The following is a 22652-nucleotide window of genomic DNA, read 5'->3' on the forward strand; positions in this document are numbered from 1 at the left end:
CATTGCAGGAATGTGTAGAGTGGGTAATAAAATAACCGATTTCATATCAAAATCAATTTTGTCCACCAATGGACATAATGCGTTTTGGAAAGTTGCTCTTCAAATATATCCCTGGCCCGATGGAGCTTTGTCCACAATATGAAACAGTGTGGGAAAACTTTATGTACTGTAGCACCGTTTGCTAACAGTGTTTTTATACAGTCATAGTTGTTTATGAGAATGAAAAACTAAATACACACTTCTCTAATTTCATTATGTCAAAATACTCACTTCAGGATCGTGAGAGAATTATCGATTGTTGGAAGTCACAATGAGTTTGTGATTAAGGACGATTTTTCAAAAATGGTTCCTCATTTACGTATCGTTTGGAGGAATGGTGCCTAACCGTCTCCAGAGTATTTTTATTGTTGATAAGAATGTTTGCTACTTTCCACTGTAGATAACTGACATCCAAATCGACTGTGTCTCCCCCTTCCTCTTGCTCTTAATATGACACAAATGTTTAATATTTTGTGATTGATAATGTTAATAAACATTAAATTCTTTAATAGAGTATATATTGGTGAGTTGTTTGTATCAGCGTTCATTAAATTCTGTAGTACAACAAGGAGATAACAAATTAGGAAATTTAAGATAAACGTGTGTCACACAATAAAGTTAATTCCTCTACTAGCTACTAACTTTCACAGCTTTGGCCATGTCATAATTTACTTGATATGAAGTCGAAAAGTGCAGTCACGATTATCAATATTTCACCTAGCACTGAGGTTGTGAACTAAATTTTCGCTGTTGCGACATCCACAACTGTTATATGTAATATTTGTAATGAAATCATCTGCTAGTGTTGTACAACTCTAGTGCATGTTTTCATGATAAACATCACGTTTGAGAGATTGTAAACATGAAAATGGGAGATTACTGCGTGTTATGGTCGTTTCTACCTACTTTTGAGAATAGTCGACCTTATTGATATTTCTTTTTCATTAGTACTAAGGTCTTTTCCTTTTTTGTATTGCCTCATTCATTTTCTTTGGATTCAGAAATATGTCGGATACATTCTTGGCAGCAGGTGTGATCAGTCTGTGAATGGACACCTGAACGTGGATGGAATGTTCTCTGTGCTGCTACAGCTGAAATTCCATCCTCTGGGCTAGCTCCCAGGTGAAAAATTATCTTTGTTGAGGTTGAAAAAAGTTAAATTCTAACACCACATTCAAAGAGGCCACAACTCCAACTTATATAATTCAAGGAGTCTGATTACTGAGTTCACTTGTGCTATGGAAATATTAAGGAAATATTAATAATCAAACCATGTATTCATATCACATTTTTTGTTTTGTGAAAGAAAAGAAACAGACAACAAACGTTAGCCATATTTTCATATGACTGCTAATGTACTTTTGCAAGTCGCTCAAACAAATAAAACATTGCAGGTCTGCATCACCTGCCTGAATCTCGTTTCACTCTCAACTGCCTTTTGGCGTCCCTCAAAACTCTATTTATAAACATGCTTCTCCCCACCGTTTTAAGGGATGTGAGTTCACAAAAACGAAGTATAAATATATACTTCACAGCAGAATTAATCTACCTTATGGCTAGCGGTATTTCAATTTTTGTTAATTTTAGCTCAAAAGAGTGTGTCATTCGCATACTGAATTAGTCTGGATGTACAGTAATGTGGTTGCAGCCATATCTGATACCACTACTCTTTCCACGGTTCACTCTGCCAGCTTAGCAAAATAACATAAATTTATTTTCTCATGAAGTTTAAGATGATCGTGAAATGGTGCATGAAGTATCATAATATGATGATCCCAAGGCTCGTCTTAATTTTTGAGAGTTGGCAGTATTTCTGAAACAATGGAGACTTTAATATTATGATGACTGTTCTGTTAATAGTAATTCAACTCGTTTGTTAGGTTTATAGTTGTGAGTGTAAAACATGATCTTCTCTCTTCTAGTATTAGTTGATTGGAAGTTGCTTCATAAACTGTCGTTTAATTTAATTTTAATATTGCACCACAACTTCCTTTGATAACACGTATACAGTTATGGAATTAGTCAAATGAATAGATGACACATGAAACCTGTTACCCTGTTGATGATTTGTTAATGGTAGCAAAACATTGGGTCATGAATTTAACTGGTTTCAACATCACAGAAAAATTAAAATTTAATTTTGGCAGAAGTATATGGTATCTATCGAATCAGCAACTGATCAGAAATATTTTTTTACACGTAAGACACACCGTAAAACAGCAAGAGTATTGCTGTTTTTGTAAATATATCTTATGCATAAAAATTTTTTAAAAATTAATATCTGTTAAGGTTAGAATCAAAGAGTCTTTGGCGCGTGTTGTGATTGACATTGCTTCAACAATATGATTAGCCATTTTCAAGTCCCTTACTTTCCATTATTTTTCATAAGTTGGTTAAAAGTTTGGTACTTGATTAATTGTTCTTTGGATAGGTTTATGACTCCCACGACACTCCCTTGGGTGTGCAGCTGCTCTCGATTCTCTGCAATATGATTAGTTTTCATTCTAAAGGGGTATGATGTATGAAGGTGAGCCGGGAATTTGCTTTGGATGCTAGTAGTTTAATAGCGAGAACTGGTGACACATTACCTATTTTCTGTGACAATTTCTTTTATTTTTAAGTTTACTATTCGTTTGTGTTAGAATCTAGAAGCCATCTTTATTGGCTTCAGTATGCATAAAATTTAAATATCGTAAGAGGGTTCCGTTTCTTGCAGCTATGTGTATAACATATGTAACTCAGTCCACATATTAGGCAACTACTTTGTTTTGCTGCTGTGGATCTGTCCTTAGCGTCTGGTTCACGTAAATATGAAAATGCATTTAGTGCCAAGGAAAATTTCTAACAGAAACTCTACATTCACTTAGATTGCATATTAAGAGAAATTGAACTAACAATAGAAATAACACGATACATAATATTCATATAATATTATAAGGCGAACCTTTAGGCTTTTCGCATTCGCCTTAGACTCGCCATGACGGTCTCAATTCTCCGCATTTAAATAAAAATTAAAACACCTCGAATATGACTTGAATATCCGTAACTTCTGACACCGTATGAGAGCATTCTTACTTCGTAATTGCCGCACGGATTCTGGCCTCATTTATCATTACCAGATTACACAAAAGTCTTGGCGTACTCTAGGCGCTTTGGGTTACAAAATATTTCTAATGTACCAAGGATTTCCTCTTCAGGAAGTTACTGGCGCACCACACATTTCGACGTAACAAATACACGGCCGAGAAGCGAACACAGAAACAGCATGTGAACTCACACAAGGAGATAATGCAAGAAACCTGGAATGCTAATTTACGAAACATTACGTGTACAGACAGACAGACATTAAAACACTGCAAGGTGAATCACTTAGGAAATAAACGAGCAAGGTGAAAGGAGATTTGTAATAGCAAAAGAAATCAATACTAATTCTCGTTCTCTCGCTGAAACACAGTACTGCAAAATTACTCCTGCCCGACGACGATGTTCATCATAGGAGCAAACGTTAACACCTATACAGCTCATCTTATTCAGCTACCCGCATTGTTCCCCTACTAGTAAAAAACAAAAAACAAAAAAAAAGGCTCTGAGCACTATGGGACTTACCATCTGAGGTCATCATGTAAGGGGTCCGTAGGCCCTTACTATAAATTTGCACTCGGCACAGGTCGATAGGGCGAACAATCGATTGTGTCGTGTTGCGAGAGAGAGTGTGGAGTTGAGCGAGTGCCATGCTGCGGGTAGACATGTGTGGAGGTGTTTGTTGAAATACAAGGCTTTAACGGAGAAGGGAGTCGCCATCGCCGTGGTTAGACCCCTTTGTAGTAGAATAATACCGGGAAGGTGAAGAAGTATTATTACGAAAGTGATCAGTGACATTTCTAGGGCCGATATTTGGTTTCGCGTCTACCGCGCCGGCATCACCTTTGATTGCAGTGTTGGATTGCAGTGTTGGATGCAGTGATGGATTAGCGTGTGACGATAATGGAAAATGAAGAAGCCTGTGCTGAGATTAGCCGTAATTAGATATGTATGACGAAGGCAGTGGCTGTCTCCTTTTTTTGTGTTTTTGAGACGAATATAGGTTCGTAATTAGTGAAACTGTGTTGGTGTTTTTCTTGTTACCAGACATTTCATTATCACAGTATTGAACAGGACGAATTTGGAAAGTAACAACTTCCATAGCAGTCAATTCCGATTACCAGCCCCATTAGGTACACGGTCATATTTATAATAAATATTGGGCTGCTATTCGATCAGATCGGGTCGAAACCCAACGGAGGTGTAACACCTTGGCTTACCGTGAAAGGACAAGTGCAATCTTCGGACGAATAGTAAGAACAATGGGTAATTTTAACTTGCTTAACGCGAGAAAATATTTTCCAATTTCGGATGAAGACAGAGTGTAAACTTTAAAACCGTGACAAGAAACAGTGCATTTTGAAAAATACGAACTAATAGCATCTTGCGATTGTGAATAAACTGTTTTTCCGCCATATTAGAAGAGAGTAGTAGTGTCGATAAACTGTGTTATAATGTGCAAACGCGTAAATCCGCGCGAAAAACTGTGAAAAGTGAACACCTAAGAAAGACACATGTAAACATTAGCACAACAGAGCGAGCCCAGAATTCGTCATGAAAGCTTTTAAAGAAGTGTTTAATAGTAATGTTATGACCGAAATTGCTTTTTGAATGATGAAAATCGAGCAACTTCATGTGGACCCATAAACTGTTATTCAGGCGACAACTTATGTGGCGACGCGATTGTTGAATGACGTCACGCAGACCCGTGCAGCAGCTGCGCCAAAGAGCTTCGATCCGCAAGGTGATTTCACACATCATCCCAACTACCTGTGCAAGGAGTAGGTCAGACGCAGCGCACTACACTGGACAGCGATCAGCATGTCTTCGAGACACCGAGCGCCAACCCGGCATCTAGCGGCCGAACTACAAACTACGCCCGCCTGCAGCGCCATGGAGCGGCCGACTGAGAACTATGATGACTCGCCACTGATCTTCAGCGTGACTTCACGCAGCTCCAGCGGCAGTACAGCGCCACGCCCACTTCAAAGTCAAAACATCGCGACTCGTGGTAACGTCAGTTGGTGAGTGAAGACAACTGGTTAGCATAACATTAAATTGCAGTATACTGTCTTCACGATAAATAAACAGTTTTAAACTGTGTTTTACCCTAGGACAAGTGCCCGATTACAGTAATTTCCGAAAAGTTTGCGAAACAAACTCTGAAATATAGCATACTTATTTAATGCATACTGCAGTGTCTAAATGGTGATTATACAGATATGCTCATTGTTTTTGGAGATTATACATTTATAGATTTAATGAATGGTGTAATTTGTCTTATTTAAAACATTTTACATAAGCTGTGTATGTGGATATTGATATTTGAAATTATTAGGTTTTGAGAGTCGTTATGTTCAGTACTCATACGTATTGTATCAATTTTGGGATTAACTGAAGATACTACAGTTACTGTTTGATTAGTTTAGCGGTAATTAGGAGTGTTTTGGGTTACTAGAGGTTATTTTATATTACTTGCCTGTGCATTGAAAATAAGGGGGATAGGACAGGAAGACAGAGATGAATCAGGAATCAGTGATTATGGATTGTCATTAGAAAGCCCATTAGCACATTCACTAGATGCACCCCGAGACACCGGGACAAACGACGAGAGATAAGCCAGATTCAGAGGGTGCAGATATACGGTCGATATTAGCAGACTTGCTAAAGGAAACCAAGGCAACAATAAAGGAAGGTTTACAAGAAGCCAGAGAAAGGAAAGAAATATTCCGCAAATCATTAGAGGAAGGTTTACAAGAAACCAGAGAAAGGGAAGAAATATTCCGCAAATTATTAGAGGAAGGTTTACAAGAAACTAGAGAAAGGGAAGAAATATTCCGCAAATCATTAGAGAAAGGTTTACAAGAAACTAGAGAATCATTAAAGAAAGCTTAGAAAAATCATTTAAGGAAACTCTAGCACGAGAGATCAAAACATCGCAAATGAAGATAGAATATAATCTGAAGAAGGAAATGCAGGAGTTACAAGAACGACTGAACATGGACATCAACGAGAGAGAGAGTAAGCTACAGAAGATCATAGACCAAGTCCAGGGAGACGTGGAGAATATGGAAGGAAAGTTAACGAAAAAGATAGAAGACGATATTGAAGTAACTAAAGGTGAATTGGGAGAAAGGATCACCGAAGTGGAAACAAATTGCAATCATCGAATCGCCGAGGTGACGCAGATGCAGAAACAATGCAATGATGTGGTTAAGGGGATAGGAGATAGGCAAAACCAACTGGCTGTCAATCTGAGAAATGCTATAGCCGTGCAACGAGAAGAGGATAACAAGAGGGTTGCAATGGAGGTCAGGCAATTACAACAGGGAGTGCAACAATTGGAGAGCAAGACAGAAGAAATTGATAAACGAATTAGCAATGCCACTTTAACCGTTGGGGAAGGTAGAGTCGTTACCTTGATGAGAAGTGATAATCGGTACGTCCAAAATAATACAGGGCAGAAGTTTAAACCGAAAGGAGGGTTGCACCCAATGATATTTATGAAATGGTTAAAAGGAGTTTTCCCAGCACATTTCAAAGACGCAGACAAGATTCAATTTGCAATAGATAGGATGGAAGGTGAGACCTTGGGGAGTCAGGAAGAAGGATGGGACTACAAGTTATGATCAGTTTGAATGGGAATTCTTGAAGAAATACTGGTCCAAAAGTCATCAGTGTGCAGCACTTGAGGACCTACTACACCACAAGTCACTTAATACATGGAGAGGAACGTTGAGTGAGTTTGACGAACATCTATGGGAGTTCAATGAAACATTGGAGCAGCCATTGAGTGATGACATAATGATATCAGCGATAAAAAGAAGATTGAGCTGGAGAATGCAAGAAACTGTATCCGGGAGCCTGATTAAAGATAAAGATACTGTAATGGAAGTATTGGAGCAATTAGAAACTATTCGTACACAGGAAAACAATCAGATGTGTGATCAGAACCAAGATGGAAATAACTAACATCAAAGTCGCTTTAATGGCCCACCAAATTACAGAGGTAGAGATGGGGGTAATGGACGAAGGAACCGTGGCAATGGTCGACAGTTTCACCACCATCATGGGAGAGATGATGATAATAATGACAGGAATTATGAGAGAAGAGATGATAGACAAAGGGATCACGAGGTACGAATGAAGAAAGTTAGGTGTAGGGAGCCAGCAACTCTTTTGCTGGTATACCAAGTGGCGACTGGTACACTCACAGCTGGGTGAGACTTTGTTTCTTATTTCAAGTTTCACTCCTCTACTATCTTTCTCTATCCTTAGGTTAAGGAAGTTAGTGTATAGTAGTTAGGATTGGTAGTGGTCATCCACAAAAAAAAAATATAGTCAGGAACCATGCAGCAAATTTACAGTTGACTTATATTAAGGACAAACAGTTACTGTTGATGTAGAGTATGAGATGTCAAAGAATCAATAAGTTAAAAATCAGTTTAGTGTCAGTACATTGCAAAATTATTAGTGCCAGAAATAGTAAAATGAGAACCAGATCAGAAAGCTAATGTTTATAAAATGTGGTGGGAAGCTAATTGGTCAAACAAGAGTTTGTGTGATCTTATACAGCTGTTTTATGAGGCATGAAAAGTCAAGCAACTGTTAGAGAACTGAAGCAATGTATCAGCTTGTAATTAGGATGGCATATAAAGAAACAAATACATGAGGAGATATTTGTTCGAATAAATGATGTGAAATATGATGAACGGAGAGGCCAAGGAGCCTGGAGTAGTATTTTTATGTAATTATTTGCAGCGAAGATGGAGGATTGATGTAGGTTGAAGATATATGTTTATTTGCAGTTGAATTTGCTGTTAAGTTGAGGGAGTTATGTGTAATGAAATGTATGGAGTATGAGATGTTTGAAGTATTGAAGTATGTCACTTAGCACATGATCAACATCTGTTTGCAAGGTATTTGTAGGTATACATGTTTATCTGAAGTATGCTGAATAAAACAGAAAGTATAACTCATGAGTAATGAGTAATTCATGTATCCAATTTGCTATCAAAGGCAAGTATGGTTGTACTTACATCAAGCTTTAGAAGCAGAATTCTGGCACTGTGTAATGAATAGAAAATATCCATATAGAAGATTTGGATTAATGTCAGTATAACAGGAAATATTGAACCTCTCATCTAAGCTTTCTTGATAACAATTCACATATGGCAGTAATGTTTGGCAAAATGAAATGATCAGTAGTTTAAAATTTTTCATTGGGTGACCACGTTAGTTATAGTGTTGCAAATAGTTACGTAAGACATACTTAGTGGTATAATGGAGCATTTAATATTATGGAATCTGTAGAGGTATGGGGGATTGTAAAATAATTGCGTAAGTCAAAGAGTAAATGCTATATTTAGTTTTGATATTCAGTTTTGCTTGTGTTAAAAAACTCAAATGAATAAGTTGTGAATTTCTTCCTTAACTTTTATGTGTGTTGGCCAAGTGAGTTATAAGTTAGTGTGATAGTAGTATGGACGACAGGAACCCCGCTGAAAGGACGGCATACCAAAGGGGTAGCTGGCACTCAACTAGTTTGTTTTCTTGTCTTTGCTGTAGCAAGTTATGACAAATATGTAGTTAATGACTCGTACAAACCTTTGAAAGTGAAGATTTTTGGTAATTGAATGTAAGATAAGTTTGTAAAAATATTTACCATGCCATATTAATTAAGACAGATTGATGTTGTATGATGTTTCTGTAGGGGCAGTGTGCTACCAGAGCCAATAGGATATTATTTGTAATATAATAACTCATATGTCATGTGTTCACGTAATAATTTTTGATTGTATGTTGTGTGTTACATTCAATATGGACTATAGAGGATTATTGGTGCTTGATGAAAAATTGTGATTTGGACAATGCCATGTTGGTGAGATGTAATAACCTTTAGTAGAATATTATTGTGGAGGCAGCCCACTACCGGAGTCGAGGGATTATTCGGTAAATTGTAATTTCATTAATTATTTAAACTGTGTGTTTTGTTCAGATGTAATGATGTATAATTTCCTTGCCGATTCTTTTACGCCAGAGGCTCCAAAGAAGTTTTCGAGGGCGGGGATGTAAGGGGTCCGTAGGCCCTTACTATAAATTTGCACTCGGCACAGGTCGATAGGGCGAACAATCGATTGTGTCGTGTTGCGAGAGAGAGTGTGGAGTTGAGCCAGTGTCATGTTGCGGGTAGAGGTGTGTGGAGGCCAGTTGTTGAAATACAAGGCTTTAACGGAGAAGGGAGTCGCCATCGCCGTGGTTAGACCCCTTTGTAGTAGAATAATACCGGGAAGGTGAAGAAGTATTATTACGAAAGTGATCAGTGACATTTCTAGGGCCGATATTTGGTTTCGCGTCTACCGCGCCGGCATCACCTTGGATTGCAGTGTTGGATTGCAGTGTTGGATGCAGTGATGGATTAGCGTGTGACGATAATGGAAAATGAAGAAGCCTGTGCTGAGATTAGCCGTAATTAGATATGTATGACGAAGGCAGTGGCTGTCTCCTTTTTTTGTGTTTTTGAGACGAATATAGGTTCGTAATTAGTGAAACTGTGTTGGTATTTTTCTTGTTACCAGACATTTCATTGTCACAGTATTGAACAGGACGAATTGGAAAGTAACAACTTCCATAGCAGTCAATTCCGATTACCAGCCCCATTAGGTACACGGTCATATTTATAATAAATATTGGGCTGCTATTCGATCAGGTCAGGTCGGGACCCAACGGAGGTGTTACAATCAGTCCCCTAGAACTTAGAACTACTTAAACCTAACCAACCTAACGACATCACACACAGGATTCGAGCCTGCGGCCGTAGTGATCACGCGGTTCCAGACTGAAGTGCCTAGAACCCCTCGGCCACAGCAGCCGGCCCCTACTAGCAGCTTTACAGCTAGATGCCATAACGGTTTCGTTGTACTTCGTTATTTTTGTACTGTAACATGGAGCATGTCGTTTCAAGTCAACGGCACATTGAAGGTTTATCACAAACACATCATTCTTGGTACGATTTCTTATAACTAAATGTCAGTTAATGACGCTTCAGTGGTAAAAGCCTTCGAGAGATAGTAAAATAAATTTCACTGAGGGTGAATGCCGTGTATCGTAGGCGTAGCAAAATGGTTATGGACGTGAATTACTGAGCTGAAGAAAGCAGGTTTGCATCCTGCTATGTAATAAATTTATGTTTTCGTCGCACAGTTTTTAGCACATTCTAGGGATTTCTTAGGAATGTAATACAAGCATGTCCCACAATTTTCGAAGTTATTTCCATACGAGAGCGCTATCTCTCAGGAATGAGTTTGTTCCATTTTGTGACTTCTGTCTGAATAGAAAACGAAGGATGAGAGTGCTGTGAGTGGGGCGATCAGCAATGACTTTTTTCTAAAAAATATTAGGCCTTTTTTCCGAATATGTCGCGATTCTTAAGAGTGTAGTTACGCAGGAACCCAAGAGGGCAGCTTATTACTGCTAATGAAATACCAATCTGTTGTTTGTGTGATTTCAAAAGGATCCACTCACACATACGAAGAGGTGGCGTCAATTCCATGCTCAGCTAACTCGATGTATGCTGTTGGATACATATACATCATTTTGGAGTCACTATGATATACAGCATGTAAATATCATGTCCCACTACCTTCACTCTATCGTCTGGAGCTGCACAGGCGAAAAGCTCATGTTACCACAGACAGCGACCTTGACAAAAGTGTCCTCACTATGGCATTCAACAAGGAGGATAGAATAAAGGGAGACAGCGCTATCTGTGCTAAGACCAGGAATTTGCTGAAGCCAGAGGGCAGGCAACCCGTCATCATTTTGAGACCAAAACAAGGATTTCTCCTTTAAGCCATATGTGAAACATGCCCTTTCTACTTGAATCCACTAATTTTACAGTCGTAGCCGAGTAAGTATTTAGAAACGAAGTACTTTAGTGGAGGAATATTCATAATCAGGCAGTTGAGAACTTAAATTGTTGACGCAAAAATTCATTCGTTATTCATTGGCAACGTTAATCCCTAACACCTGCTCATTTAATTTAAGTCGAATTATTTGCTGTAATAGTTGACAGTGCAAATGTCACGAGATCCTTCCAATCATTTCACTACCAAAAGGTACGCTTTTCAGATTGTTGTTGTTGTGGTCTTCAGTCCTGAGACTGGTTTGATGCAGCTCTCCATGCTCCTCTATCCTGAGCAAGCCTCTTCATCTCCCACTACCTACCGCAACCTACAGCCTTCAGAATCTACTTAGTGTATTCATCTCTTGGTCTCCCTCTACGATTTTTATCCTCCACGCTGCCCTCCAATACTAAATTGGTGATCCCTTGATGCCTCAGAACATGTCCTACCAACCGATCCCTTCTTCTGGTCAAGTTGTGCCACGAACTCCTCTTCCCCCCAATCCTATTCAATACTTCCTCATTAGTTATGTGATCTACCCATCTAATCTTCAGCATTCTTCTACAGTACCACATTTCAAAAGCTTCTATTCTCTTCTTGTCCAAACTATTTATCGTCCATGTTTCACATCCATACATGGCTACACTCCATTCAAATACTTTCAGAAAGGACTTCCTGACAATTAAATCTATACTCGATTTTAACAAATTTCTCTTCTTCAGAAACGCTTTCCTTGCCATTGCCAGTCTACATTTTATATCCTCTCTACTTCGACCATCACCTGTCATTTTGCACCCAAATAGCAAAACTCCTTCACTACTTTAAGTGTCTCATTTCCTAATCTAATTGACTCAGCATCACCCGACTTAATTCGACTACATTCCATTATCTTCGTTTTGCTTTTGTTGATGTTCACCTTATACTCTCCTTTCAAGACACTATCCATTCCGTTCAGCTGCTCTTCCAAGTCCTTTGCTGTCTCTGACAGAATTACATTGTCATCGGTGAACCTCAAAGTTTTTATTTCTTCTCCATGGATTTTAATACCTACTCCGAACTTTTCTTTTGTTTCCTTCACTGCTTGCTCAATATACAGATTGAATAACATCGGGGATAGGCTACAGCCCTGTCTCACTCCCTCCCCAACCACTGTTTCCCTTTCATGCCCCTCGATTCTTATAACTGCCATCTGGTTTCTGTACAAATTGTAAATAGCCTTTCGCTTCCTGTATTTTACCTCTGCCACCTTCAGAATTTGAAAGAGAGTATTCCAGTCAACATTGTCAAAAGCTTTCTCCAAGTCTACAAATGCTAGAAACGTAGGTTTGCCCTTCCTTGATCTAGCTTCTAAGATGATTCGTAGGGTCAGTATTACTTCCCGTGTTCCAACATTTCTAGGGAATCCAAACTGATCTTCCCCGAGGTCGGCTTCTACTAGTTTTTCCATTCATCTGTAAAGAATTCGCGTTATTATTTTGCAGCTGTGCCTTATTAAACTGATAGTTGGGAAATTTTCACATCTGTCAACACCTGCTTTCTTTGGGATTGGAATTATTATATTCTTCTTGAAGTCTGAGGGTATTTCGTCTATTTCATACATCTTGCTCACCAGATGGTAGAGTTTTGTCAGGACTGGCTCTCCCAAGGCCGTCAGTAGTTCCAATGGAATGTTGTTTACTCCGGGGCCTTGTTTCGACTTAGGTGTTTCAGTGCTCTGTCAGACTCTTCACGCAGTATCGTATCTCCGATTTCATCTTCATCTACATCCTCTTCTATTTCCATAATATTGTCCTCAAGTACATCGCCCTTGTATAGACCTTCTATATACTCCTTCCACCTTTCTGTTTTCCCTTCTTTGGTTAGAACTGGGTTTCAATGAGAGCTCTTGATGTTCATGCAAGTGGTTCTCTTATCTCCAAAGGTCTCTTTAATTTTCCTGTAGGCAGTATCTATCTTACCCCTAGTGAGATAAGCCTCTACATCCTTACATTTGTCCTCTAGCCATCCCTGCTTAGCCATTTTGCACTTCCTGTCGATCTCATTTTTGAGACGTTTGTATTCCTTTTCGCCTGCTTCATTTACTGCATTTTTATATTTTCTCCTTTCATCAATTAAATTCAATATATCTTCTGTTACCCAAGGATTTCTACTAGCCCTCGTGTTTCTACCTAATTGATCCTCTGCTGCCTTCACTACTTCATCCCTCAAAGCTACCCATTCTTCTCCTACTGTATTTCTTTCCCCCATTCCTGCCACTTGTTCACTTATGCTCTTCCTGAAACTCTGTACAACCTCTGGTTCTTTCAGTTTATCCGGGTCCCATCTCCTTAAATTCCCACCTTTTGGCAGATTCTTCAGTTTTAATCTACAGTTCATAACCAACAGATTGTGGTCAGAGTGCACATCTGCCCTTGGAAATGTCTTACAATTTAAAGCCTGGTTCCTAAATCTCTGTCTTACCATTAGATAATCTATCTGAAACCTGTCAGTATCTCCAGGCTTCTTCCATGTATACAGCCTTCTTTTATGATTTTTGATTATAAGCTCCGAAATGACGCTTTTTACGCCGAGGAAGACAACATTATTATACGATAACCATATATTGAGCTTAGGTACAATTAAGCATTAACATTCAGATCAAAACCTTTCACATGATGTCAAGTAAAGCGATGTTTCTCTCTCTCGTACATTTTTACCGCTTGTAAGACTGTTAGGTCATTTAACACACAATCAGATTCGTCCGAAATGATTGCACAATCGCGAATATATATTTCAGTCACGATTTTAAATTACCATTACGATCACTGGTACGCTTATATTCAGTTATGATGTCTGTAGAAACAAGTTTTTTGTAAAATGAAACCATTATTTAAGTTCCACAAACAAACAAAACTTGCAAAACTTATTAAGCAGTATACTATCTCATAAATGTAGGACACTGTTCTTCAAAGAAAATTAAATTGTATTATTTTAATTGCATTAACTTCAGTTTCGGTGAGGAAAAAAACTTTCAACACTCTTACTGTGTGAGCCGCACTAGACTGTACGACCAAGTGATGTCTCGTGTCAGTACTCAAGTTCAGAAATAAAGTCTGGCTGAAACACCTAATCATAGTTTCACTAACCATTAAATGAATGGAATTTCATGGACACACGTATTACATTACTTGCTAAACCAGGTGTAACATTCACGTATTGTTGGAGGACGTGGTGCTATCATGTTCTCTTGGACAATAAAAATTAAGCGTTGATATAAAAGACCTCAAATCTGAGCCACATTTTGTAAGAATGACAGAGCGTGTTGTCTTGGCAAAATGATGTGATAACTCTTCATTTACGCTAGGTATAGTGTTAAGCACAGCAGTTTCCTTCATCTATGTAGTTCTTCTTCTGCAAAGCTTTTCTCACATGACTGAAGCTACTAGTTTGCTGATTGAGGCTACAGTTTGGCTGCTGAAGAAGCTATATTTTCTTCCTGTTGTGCACGTTTAATTGACACACGGAGAACAAATTTTTCTTGATTATGCGTCTGAATTAAGGGGAATGTCTTTTGGCAACACTGGAAAACAGACATATATATATATAAACTTAGCATTACATGCAATAATTTAGAATCCACATAAATTATTATTACTTTCTGGAGCAGCAGTTGCCAATATAAGGAAAACTCTTCCAATATAACAATTAGCACAGTGCAGAATATTCATATAACAACAAAAATAGAATTAATATCTTGAACGTTTTTAGTAAGTAATTTGTTTCCGGATCACTGCATTCATTCGCATCATTATCTCACATCTAAACATAAAAAAATGCTGAAACAAGTGTTGTGACACCAGCTGCCAACAGCATAGGAAAATAAGTTTAATGTAAAATCCTGCAGAATATATAAGTATCGTACAGTGAAAAATTACAGCCATTTATGATAAATGTAGTGCAAATTACATCCTCATGTATAAGAGAACTGATAAAAAAAATGCAAGGCTGTGATGCAAACGCGTGACGGTAAAGTTTGATCAAACTGAGTCTTACAGAAATGTTATGAACATATTGTGCTGTATTTGACTGGTGTTCTATATTTCATCGCAATGCCTTGATCCAGGAGCTTTTCCTTATGTTGTTCTTTCTGAATCAACATATTTTAATCATAAAATTCATTGAGTGAATACATCGAAACGAATATACCACATTTAAACCAAAAGCATTACTTCAGCTAAAGTAGAAAGTAACAGCAGATTTCCACTTTTGTTTGTTCATCTATTGGTAACACGAGTAACCATTTTTGCACAAATTTGTTTTGTATGTCAATAAATAAAAAACTACAATACACACGCGCTTCTGTCTCAAACATATGGCGGGTTACGTAAGTCGTTGGCATCATGTTCACGGTGTTAGGGCGTCTCCATAGGTCCCAACCTCTTCGGTCTACACAAACTTTTGTCAGCAGCCCTTTGTCCATCCATTTCCTCTCAAGTTCTTTACCTATGCTTAAGGGGATACGGAATCGGATTTTGGGTTAAAAAATCGAATTTTTTTTTATTGGCGTATTATATTCTGCCATGTTTCCTCTTTAAAATGACGTATCATACATAGCTCTACTACAATTATAACTATTTTATTTTTATATATTTGTGAGATCGGGTATTGCGCTTTAGTTATACACGTCTCTCGTGGCTGACCATGAACTTTTTGGCAGTACCTTTAAAGTGACATGAATTCAAATATCCCGGTTTCCAGCGACTATTTATACACTAGTTGCCCGAAAATGTTTCTCTCTGGTTTCCTCAAGTTACTCTTTGACTTTGTGGCGGGACTGTTTTGTAAACAGTGTGATATAAGAAAGTAGTTGTTGTTGAGTTATTTCGTATTTAGTGCTTCATTTTTCGCAGTGAAAATGCCTAGAGCTAAAGCAAAAGTATTTAAAAAGCGTGTGAACTGGCAAAAGAAAAGAAATAATGATTCATTAGCAAAGCAAAGCAGTTCATCATCATCACTGTTGGAAAATGTGAATCCACTTATTACTGATTTGCCGAACGAACTTACACCAAATGAAAACAGTGCTTCTCATAAAAAACTAAGAGATTTGGAAGAGAAATATAATTTACTTGATAGAGGGAATGAAGTTTTTGAACTCATTGATACGAATATATTGTGTGAAGCTCTTGAAAACAGTTTGTGCTGCAAAAAATGTCATGGAAACGTTTCTCTGAAAGTAGAATCCCATGTTGGCCTGGCTGCCCAGTTTAATTTAATATGCAGTGTTTGTAAATACAGCTGTAAGTTTCCAAGTTCGGTTTCAGTAACTGTAAATAATGGATACAAGAAAACTGAACTTTATAGTGTAAATATTAGGTTAGTTTATGGATTGCGAGCAATTGGTAAGGGCAAAGCAGCTGGTGATATGCTATGTGGTGTTCCAAATCTTCCAAGTGCACCTTCAAAGTTTGAAGCTTACAATTATGTACTAGGATCTGCAGTTGAAGATGTAGCACAGAAGTCAATGCAGGTTGCTGTGGAAGAAGCAGTGGAAGAAAATGACGGCAGTCGTGACCTCACAGTGGCGTTTGATGGCACGTGGCAGAAAAGGGGCCACACCTCCAACAATGGTGTTGTAACAGCAACTAGTGTTGATACTGGCAAGGTTATTGATGTTGCAACAATGTCTAAATACTGTAGGTGCACAGGCAGGCTGAAAAATGAACACAGTGATGACTGTATTGCTAATTATTATGGTAGTAGTGGTGGCATGGAGGTTGCTGGGGTGAAGAAAATTTTTCATCGCTCTTCACAGTGGTATAATGTTCGCTATGTCAAATATCTGGGAGATGGTGACTCTAAAGCATTCAAAGAAGTTTTGGAAAGCAAACCATATGGGAACAGTGTAAATATAAGCAAACTTGAATGTATAGGACATGTGCAGAAGAGAATGGGTGCCAGGCTGAGAAGGTTAAAATCAGTTATGAAAGGGAAAAAACTAGATGATGGGAAAACCTTGGATGGCAGAGGAAGATTGACTGATTCCATAATAGACCACATTCAGAACTGCTATGGCCTTGCAATCAGGCAAAATACAGGCAATCTTGAAGAAATGAGGAGAGCTATATGGGCTTTATATTTCCACACCGCATCCACGGATGAGCATCCACAACATGGTTTGTGCCCCAAAGGTGAAAACAGCTGGTGTAAATACAATAGGGGACTAACAACAGGAGAGAAATACATTCACCACCACAGTCTACCATCAGCCATCATGGCAGAAATAAAGCCCATTTTCAGAGATCTGGCTGACAGAAGTCTTCTGATGAAATGTCTTCACGGAAAAACGCAGAACCCCGAGTGCTTGAATAGTGTGATATGGCATCGTCTCCCAAAAACAGTGTTTGTCGGAATTAATACACTACATTTTGGTGTGTATGATGCTGTGAAAACCTTCAATCTTGGAAATATAACTAAATGCCAGGTCCTTCAAAAGTTGGGTATGTGTGTTGGTTCCCGTACGGTACGTGCTATGTTCTTTTTAGATCAGCACAGACTAAGGCATGCTGATAATATAATCAAGACATTAGTGAAAAAAGCAAGACAGGTGCAGAGGGGTGCCAAAAGAAGACTTGAAGATGATTATGAAGACTGTGAAGGGGGTATTAGCTACGGATCAGGAATGTTTTAATCTTCTTTCTCCGTTTCCCGTAAGTTTACTTTTTACTTCATCTAGGAACATTATCTCAGGTACTGGTCAACCTAGAAGTCTGAAATTTTTATGACGTAGTGACATAGGTCCCTATTACATACTGAAACAACGATTTTTTAATTACTTGATTTACAAAAGACAGGGGTGATAGTCTAGTAAAAAGCGATGGAAAAAATTTACTTAAAAATAAATGTACAATATCTCTGTAAGAAAATACTTTGACAATAAACTGTTGTTTCAGTATTGTTGTAACATATGAATGCACATACAGTAAAATTTTTACCTCTCTGTCTCCAGTAGTTTGTGAGAAAATGTTCCCTATAGTAGGCATATATTAACATTGCGGGGATAGGTGATTCCGTATCCCCTTAAGAATAGTGATAACAGATTGTACTCAGTTGAACAGCCATGTCCCTTACTAACCATAGCTAAGGCGATGTCTTTAACACGAAAGCCAGAGTAAACGTGGGAAACGAATGTTTCTGACACACGGGAAGCTTCTCTCGCTTGCGGAAGCCAATTACACGTGTGGCTTACATTACATCTAGATCTACAAACATACCTCGCAATCCATTGCTTGGTGCGTGGTGGAAGGTACCCTGTACCACTACTAGTCTTTTCCGTTCCTGTTCCAAATTTGGAAATTTGTGGTAAGTTCCTATGGGACCAAACTGCTGAGGTCATCGGTCCCTAGACTTACACACTACTTAATCTAACTTAAACTAGCTTACACTGAGGACAACAGGCACGCCCATGCCCGAGGGAGGACTCGAACCTCCGACGGAGGCAACCGTTCGAACCGTGGCAAGACGCCCAAGACCACCGCGGCTGACCAGCGCAGCGTTCCTGTTCCACTCGGAGATAGTGCGAGGGAAAAACAACTGCCAATATGCCTTCCTATTTGTTCTAATTTCTCATTTATTATCTTCATGGCCGTTATGGAAAATGTGTTTTCGTGGTAATAGAATCTTTCTGCAGTCAGCTTAAAATGCCGGTTCTCTAAATTTTCTCAAAATTGTTCATCAAAAACAACATCGCTTTCCCTCCAGGGATTCCAATTTGAGCTCCCGAAGCGTCTTCGTAATTCTTACATATTCGATCCTACTGGTAACAAATCTGGCAGCACGCCTCTGAATTGCTTCATTGTCTTCCTTTAATAATACATGGTGCGGTACTCAAGAAAAGGTGACACTAGCGTTTTATATGCGTCCCCTATACATTTTTTTCCTAAAAATCTCCCAATAAACCGAAGTCGACTATTATCCTTCCCTGCCAGGGTCCTCACCGGCTTGTTCCATCTAATATCGCTTTCCAAGGTTGCTCTCAGATATTTAAAGGGCGTGACTGTGTAAATCAGGACTCCACTAATGCTGTATCCGAACATTACAGGTTTGTTTTCACAATCATGCTCATTAACTTACATCTTTCTACATCCAGATCTAGCTGCCATTCATCACAGCAACTGGAAATTTGGTGTAAGTCGTTTTGTATCCTCCTGCAGACACTGAACTTCGAAACCTTACAGTACACCACAGCATCTCCATCAAGGAAGCGCAGATTGCTGACCAGCCTGCCCACCAGGTCACTTATGTACCCAGAAAACAATAACGGTCCTATCACATACCCCTGGGGTACTTCTGTCGATACACTTGTCTCTGATGAACATCACAATCGATACCGGTACTAAGACGCTTAAAAAATGTAGTTTTACACTGCTACTGCTTCACATTACTTAACAGGCACATAACAACTAACACAATGCTGCGGAAAAAGTTTTTCCCTACAGTATTTGGCTACTGAGGAGAGGAGAGATGACGGCATAAATTTCTACAGACGTTGTGCTAATATAGTGAGTTAATTTGCAAACCTTCCGCAGTGTCTCACGGAATGATGGTGCGTGATGCTATTGATGACAATCTGTCCATCAGATGGGGATATTTAGCTGAGGTAGTCACCTCTGTTGCTGAACTTACCCTCGCAGACCCCCGGCCTGCGGTGTCACACTAGTCTTTATTATCCTGAGACCTTACTTCCACTGATAGGACCGCGTTTACGTCAGAAAATGAAGTCAGTGTTAAATCTGTACTATGCTTGTCAGAAATTATTAAAATTTGGTGCAGATGTTTTTTGACTTGCCAACGGCATAACCACAGAGGGCACAGGTTTCCGTCCAACCACTGAAGGTACTCGCTGTCGGACTGGTCAGGCTCTTTAATGAGTGACCGTCCGTGGCTGCCGAGCGTTGTTGGCAATCGCGGTGCGCTCAGCCCTTGTGAGGCCAATTGAGGAACTACACTCACGCTCATAAATTAAGGATAATGCTGATACATGGTGAAACAACGATGTGGTGGGTGGTTTGCGGGTTTAAATCACCTGAGGGTATGAGCATGTGGTGCATGTGACATGCGGTCGTTGCACGGTGGCGCTGGCAGAAGTCCACATACGCAGAGGTGTATTGGTACATGTCAGACTAAGGTGCAGCGAGTAAGTGTGCAGACGTTTTCAGACGTGCTAATGGTAACTGTATGTTGAAAATGGCTCAAAGAACACATATTGATGACGTTATGAGGGGTAGAATACTAGGGCGACTGGAGGCTGGTCAAACACAGCAGGTCGTAGCACGGGCCCTCCATGTGCCACAAAGTGTGATCTCAAGAATATGGCAACTTTTCCAGCAGACAGGAAATGTGTCCAGGAGCTACAGTACGGGACGTCCACAGTATACAACACCACAAGAACGATATCTCACCGTCAGTGCCCGAAGTCGGCCACGGAGTACTGCAAGTAGCCTTGCTCGGGACCTTACCGCAGCCACTGGAACTGTTGTCTCTGGACACACAGTCTACAGACGACTGAACAGACGTGGTTTATTCGGCGGGAGACCTGCAAGGTGCATTCCACTGACCCCTGGTCACAGGAGAGCCCTTAAAACCTCACGTCAAGAACAAGTACATGGTTATTGGAACAGTGGTCCCAGGTTATGTTCACGGACGAGTTCAGGTATAGTCTGAACAGTGATTTTCGCCGGGTTTTCATCTGGCATGAACCACGAACCAGATACCAACCCCTTAATGTCCTTGACAGGGACCTGTATGGAGGTCGTGGTTTAATGGTGTGGGGTGGGATTATGATTGGTGCACGTACACCCCTGCATCTTTGACAGAGGAACTGTAACAGGTCAGGTGTATCGGGACGTCATGTTGCACCAGTATGTCCGCCTTTTAGGGTTGCAGTGGGTCCCACCTTCCTCCTGATGGATGATAACGCACGCCTCCACAGAGCTGACATTGTGGAGGAGTACCTTGAAACAGAAGATATCAGGCGAATGGAGTGGTCTGCCTTTTCCCCGGACCTAAACCTCATCGAGCGCGTTTGGTATGCTCTCAGTCGACGTATCGCTGCACGTCTTCAAACCCCTAGCACACTTCAGGAGCTCCGACAGGCACTGGTGCAAGAATGGGAGGCTATACCACAGCAGCTGCTCGAACACCTGATCCAGAGTATCCCAACCCGTTGTGCGGTCTGTGTACCTGTGCATGGTGATCATATCCCATATTGATGTCGGGCTAAATGCGCAGGAAACAGTGGTGTTTTGTAGCACATGTGTTTCGGGACGGTTTTCTCAACCTATCACCAATACTGTGGACTTACAGATCTGTGTCGAGTGTGTTCCCTATGTGCCTATGCATTTTGCGCCAGTTTTGTGTAGTGCCACATTATGTAGCACCACATTCTGCAGTTATCTTTAATTTATGAGCATGTAGTTTATTGAGAAGTAGCGGTTCCAGTCAAAAAAGCTGACAGGGGCGGGGAGAGCGGTGTGCTGACCACATGCCTCTCCATATCCATATCCACTGACGCCTATCAGCTGAGTATGAGTCGCTCGGTACCCTTTGGCCTTTAGAGAGTTATTCGGACAGAGTTTAGCTTTTAGTTTGTTGTCTTATCCTCGTGTAATTTATTCTAGACGGTAACCACGTATTTCATGAACACTGGTAGCAGATCCACTTGCAGCGCACAACAGAGCACCTGCTGGAACGCGGCTCGCCGCCCCTGAGTGTCGTACTGCGGCTCTGAATGAACGTCAGCTGTCACTCAGGCGGCGGGCGCCATAAACACGGACCACCAGCCGCGCTGCAACTGGACACCCAGTGTATACGGCGGAGACAGACCCTCCTTCCGCTGCTCCGGGATTCAAAACAGAGAGCGCGGCGAGCGTCGCAGGCACTGTACACTAGTGGCGGAGCTCCTCCAAAGGCGAGCACGTTTTTTGCTACTTCTTAGCTGCCGTAGAAGGCAGAGCGGCGGGGAGCGACAAGTAGTAGACTGGAGAGAAACCTCTGTCATGAAAGACGTATTGCTTGGTAGTACGGTGACTGTGTGAAATGTATTAAGCTGACTAGTAACGAATTTTGGGAAAGATCTTGGCTATTGACTTTTGTTGGTTGATTCGAGGGCGGGACCAAACAGCGAAGTCATCGGTCTCGTTGGATGAGGGAAGGATGGGGAAGGCAGTCGGTCGTGCCCTTTGAAAGAAACCATCGCGGCATTTGCCTGAAGCGATTTAGGGAAATCACGGAAAACCCAAATCAGGATAGCCGCACGCGTGTTTGAACCGTCGTCCTCACGAATGAGAGTCCAGTGTGATAACCACTGGGTCACCTCGCTCGGTAGCGACTTTTATCTGAGGATGCCAGTTATAAAGCTGCGCTCACAATTGTACCAACATTAGGAGATCCCAACGACGACCGACGTCGGCCGGAGACAGTCGATCTTTTGAAATCGGTGTACCAGCACGTGCGCGGTCTCAGTGCAATCAATCTCAATACATGAACGTACAGACTTCGGTAGACGATCGGTGAACTTCAAATATGTTTTCTGTGGTCGAACTTGCGAAGTTCCCTCATGCAAGACATCTTAGAAATTTCTAAATTTAGTGC

The sequence above is a fragment of the Schistocerca nitens genome, chromosome 4, assembly GCF_023898315.1.
Source record: "Schistocerca nitens isolate TAMUIC-IGC-003100 chromosome 4, iqSchNite1.1, whole genome shotgun sequence".
Taxonomy (NCBI): Eukaryota; Metazoa; Arthropoda; class Insecta; order Orthoptera; family Acrididae; genus Schistocerca; species Schistocerca nitens.